Source organism: Humulus lupulus, chromosome X, assembly GCF_963169125.1.
Source record: "Humulus lupulus chromosome X, drHumLupu1.1, whole genome shotgun sequence".
In the NCBI taxonomy this organism is placed as follows: domain Eukaryota; kingdom Viridiplantae; phylum Streptophyta; class Magnoliopsida; order Rosales; family Cannabaceae; genus Humulus; species Humulus lupulus.
In genome coordinates, this window is record NC_084802.1 from 127799126 (window position 1) to 127804543 (window position 5418).

A 5418-nucleotide genomic window follows, 5' to 3' on the forward strand; every position below is an offset into this window, starting at 1 on the left:
CGAGAATCTATCCTTACTGCTTTCTACCACTAGAAGTACCGTCTTTTACATCTCTTGCCCTACAAAATTCATGCTCCATACCTCATTTCCCAAAACTCAATTAACATGGCCCTCTCTGAAGTCAAAATACCGATGAAGATCTCCTACGTTGGAGCGGACCTACACCCTGGACCATTCCAGAGTTTAGTCCTTATATGGGTCATCCTTTCTAGCTACACCCACCTATATCAATTTCCAAACTGAATTACCCAACTCACAGAATTCACTGACATACACTGTCGTTACCTTATCATTCCAGATTAAGCTTGAAAGCCTAATAGTCTCCGCATCTCAGACTATGCCTTTATAACCTCTTTTATCAAATAACCGTGTGAGTTATTTCCAACCCATCATGCCAATATCTCGATCTGAATACTATTTCCTGGCATCCTTCTGCCACAAGTACTTAGTGCAACTCCTTATTTATGACCTCTCATCTTCATATACCCAATGGATGGAATTAGCTTTGCCCATCCACTAACCAATTCTTAGGCAAACCCAAACTTTCTTCCTCAAACCAGAGGATAACGCCTTTTAGGCCTTCCATTTAATACTCTTTATTTTTCTGTATCCTTATATCAAGCAAACATCGACAACCTTACTGTCAAAATATACAAAGCAACTCCTTCTCCAAAAAGTCTGCTGCTCTATCATCTAGCCTTAACTGTTAAATCCCACAACTTACTCATATACTAGTGACATCTGTTGTGACTTTCAGGGACGAATTGAGGTTTCCAACTCCAACTATCATCTGCAACCCCCTGTGATACAATGTCAAATCTACTTAACCATTCTAGATGCTAACAATTTGAATTCATTTGCCACTGCTGACTGAACTTCTCAGCCCTGAGGTTTATACTCCGAACCAAACCACAACCAGGTCCAAATAATCACAACAATCATGCACACATAAAACATAATAACCACTATCCACAATTCTACGCATTTATCTACCACATTTTATTACAACCAAGTATACTCATACTTTATCATGCTTCCTATAAGCCAATAAAAAAGTATAACATATAAATTCAATCCATGCAGTTAACTATATACAATCAATATTCAAACCATTATCCGAATATTCATTCACATGCAACAGCAATGCTGATCAGTACGCCTCAATCTCATCACACAATAGTCAAGGGCCAGGCCCTATCAGTTCTCATGCTCCCTATAATCATACAGCATAATACATTCATATTTCAGTCAAAACTTAAACATATAGTCTCATATATTCAATTATAGAACCCTGAGTCGAGCTTGTCTTTAGCGATGAGTGTACATGTCCAGCCTATCTCCAGGAACCCTTAAACCTAGAACGCTCTGATACCAAGTTGTAATGTCCAGCCAAAAATGAGCAATACCTAGCTGACGCGTGTCCATTTTCAAAAGTGTATGACGGTACGGTTCCCGAAGAAAGTAGTTCAAAAGTTTCCTTCTCTTAGGATTCAAACAAATACTTTTGAGGCAGCAAGATGTTATACCCAGATTTCGAGCTATGTTAAATGTAACCTCGAAAGTTGGATTCACAAACGAATGGACTCGTAAGGTTTAGAGTATGCTCCAGGACTAAATATCGAGCCTGCAAGACTGAGATGACCTCGAATATGGTGACCTCGAAGTGTTCACGATCTCGAAAGGTAGCTCCGGAGACGCATCTATCCTCAGGGATGACCTCGGATCAGGGGTTTCGAGCTCGACGCACATACGATCTCGAAAGCCGTGTGACCTCGGGAGATGTCATTAGCTCGAAAGCTGACGAGAAACCTGGGAGGCTAAGGCCTTGGAGATATATGATAAAAACCGTGAATATCTATAAGTGTTGTCCATAAGAGACGTAATCTTCATTTATTATTGTGAATCCCCTAAAGTCGTGGGATATTATTTGGTTAGTTATACGCCCCCTGGTCTTCAGGGGACGTTTCCTTTTATATCTGATTATAGGCATTTAAAGCCATTTATTTATTTACACAAAAAGAGTAACTACCCAAAATATGTGGGATAGTATTCTGTAACCTTCTCTATAAATAGAGAGGTCATGCACCATTGTAAAGGACCGAAATTCTGAATCTTAAGAGAAAACTCTGAAGAATTCTTGCTTAAAGAATTTTCAGAGATAATCTTGAGTTTAATAACAAAGACTCGTGGACTAGGCAGATTTAACTGCTGAACCACGTAAAAATCGTGTTTTGTGTTGTTATTTCTTAATTGGTCATTATTAGTAATTGTTTACGTGCTCTTCTTTCACTATTGACGAAAAACAGCGTCAACAGTTTGGTGCTTTCATTGAGAGCCTTAAGCATTCATCCCTGAAAAAGTCATGGCCAAACAATCAGAACACACCTGAGGAAAATTACCCAAGACGCCCTGGAAAAAAACCAATGGAAAACCCGGATGTTGAAGAGAGAAGTGGGTCTTCTGATTCCCGGGGACCTCCTCCTTCACCAAGGGATGAGGATATGTACTACAATCCGGAGCAGTACGTTCCTATTGTGGAACTTGAAAACCGGCAATTGAAGCAGCTGTTGGCAGAGGCCAACAAACGTAATGAGGAGTTGACAAGGATAGCCGCAGAGGCGCAGATGGCTTAGCCCCCGCCTCCGCGCGAAAACCAAGTCCCTCGTCCAAAGGACGTGCATGTTCCTCCCCGGAGACCCCGTGGGCGTCCACGAAAAGATGCTGCCACAAGGAGGCCGACTCAACCTCCGGCACCAGCAGAGCCATCCGCTCCACCTAGGCCCCAGAGGAGTACTCGGGCTCGGGCCCCGGCTAACCCGCTTGTGGAAGTGCCTGCAGGAGCTGAGAATAACCGAACCCCTGCAGAGGCTCGGACTCAGGTGCCTAGGAGCGCAGCAAATGCGACCGACCCATCTCGGGCAAATTCTGGACCCTCTAGGCCGCGACAAGGGTGGCAGCCACCGTCGCCTATACGGTTCCCTCCGTCACCCGTAAGATATCCTTCGCCCCCCCCCCCCCCCCCCCGTAGGAACGCTCAACCCGTTCGAGATCAGGATGAAGGGCGTGCGGGGGAAAGACAAGGAAACAGGGAGACTTTCCAGGAGCGGAGAGGCGCCCCATCTGAGAAAATTCAAACGTCTCGATCTCGCACAGCGGAGACGAGGCGACGTGGGAAGAATCCACCACGAAATAACCGAGCAATGAGTTTTACCAGTGATGAGTCCGGAGATACCAGGTCGGTCAGTAAACATGACCGAGGTCGTGATAATACTGGAAGTCGCAAGAATCGTCCCGACCTGCGAAATCACCTGAATCAGAGTCGGGGTAATGGAGATCAAACAAATCCGGACCTGAGGGATCGCTTGAATAGGCGTAGAGATCCCTCGCGGAGACGCGAGCCTGGAATCACGATCAATGACAATCAATTCCAGACAGTACCTCCTACTGACCCAGTCCAAGAAAGAATCGATCAGCTCGAAAAAGCCTTTAGGCTTTTGAAGAATGAACGAGGAAATGGTCGATATGAGGACTCTCACGAGGAGCTCGAGCCGTTTGCTCCCCATATTTCCAACACTTCATTTCCTCAAGGGTTTCGGATCCCTCACGTCCCAATGTTTGAAGGAAAGACCGACCTGTGTAGTCACCTGAGCACGTTCAACACTATCATGAGAGCCAGTAACGTGGGTTACGAGCTCAGGTGCATGTTGTTTCCAACATCATTGGCAGGACCTGCCAAAAGTTGGTTCGAAAAATATAAGAGACACTCAATAACTTCTTGGGAACAGTTGTCTAAAGAATTTAAGAAGCAGTTCAGAGCAATGATGGGGGTCAGACCAGAGGCATCCACCTTAACTAACGTCCGACAACAACCGGGCGAAACACTAAAGAGTTACCTAACGAGATTTAATCTGGAAGTCGCCCGAGCTCAGGACGTGGATGACAGTGGGCACCTAATGGCTATCCGAGCTGGTGTATTGTCGGGAAGTGCCCTTTGGGACGACATGCAAGGAAAACCGGTAAGGTCAATAACTGAGTTTAACAGACGAGCGCAGAGATTTGTCAATGTAGAGGAAGCGAGGTCGACGCTCAATGCGACTTCCCAGCCCGAAACTACAACGATAAACATCAACTCTGCCTCAACCTCGGTGGACCCAGCAGCTCCAAAGCCTACCACGGAGAACCCCTCCAAGAGGAAAAAGAACGAAGGAAGTAACCCCGAAGCCGAGGGAGGAAAGAAGAAGAAAGGGGAGAGGTATTTCTCCGTGTATATTGTATACACCGAGCTCAATGAGTCTCGGGAGAACATATACCTGGCTAATGAAAACCAGGTCCCCTTTAGGCGTCCGGACCCGATGAGAAATCAAAAATCCAAGAGGGATTCCAGTAAGTATTGCCGGTTCCACAGAGACACCGGGCATACAACCGATGAATGTCGACAATTGAAGGACGAGATCGAAGGGTTGATCTCGAGTGGTTACTTCCGACAGTATGTCAAAAACCAGAGTACGAGTCAGACGGCCACGAGCCAGAGAGTAGCCGCGCCTCCGACGACGCAAAACAATAATTCCTGAGCTCGGGAAGAAGACAGGCCCCCGCCGATAGATGGAGAGGATGTAATAACCATCTCGGGAGGGCCTCACCTCGCAGGAGTGGGCAAGAATGCCCAAAAGAGATATGTTAACGAACTGAAGACTGGGGATGGATCTCCTTATGAACCCGAACCAAGGGCTCCCAAAAGTCAGAGGATTGAGACACAACTAATAACCTTCACCGAGGAAGACGCCTCCCATGTCTAGTTTCCTCACCATGATCCGCTGGTCATTACTCTTCAGCTGGCCAACAAGAGGGTCCACCGAGTTCTCATAGATAATGGGAGCTCAGTCAACATACTGTACAAAGCAACCCTCGAGAAGATGGGACTCTCCCTTCGCGACCTGAAAGCGTGTGCAACTACGTTGTACGGTTTTTCAGGAGAAGGAACCGCCTGCATGGGATCCATCCAGCTCCCCGTGACCTTGGGAGATTATCCAGTCTCGGTAACCAAGATAATGGAGTTCGTGGTAGTAGACTTACCATCTGCCTACAGTGTGCTGCTCGGGAGACCCGCCCAGGCCGGGCTGGGGACAGTTTCATCAGTAAGGCATCTGGCCCTTAAGTTCCCAACCCCTAGCGGAGTCGGGACATTGAAAGGAGACCAGTTAGCAGGGAGGGAGTGCTACAGCATCTCCCTGAGAGGAAAGAAACAGACGAGCGCACAAGCGCTCGTCATCTTACAAAACAAAGACGGAACGATCTTAGAGGTTGACGAAGAGATTGATCCAAGAATTGAGGAGAAAGCTGACCTCAAACCTTTAGATGAGCTCGAAGAAGTTCAGCTCGAGGAAGCTGATCCTTCGAAAAAGGTGAAGGTCGGAATAC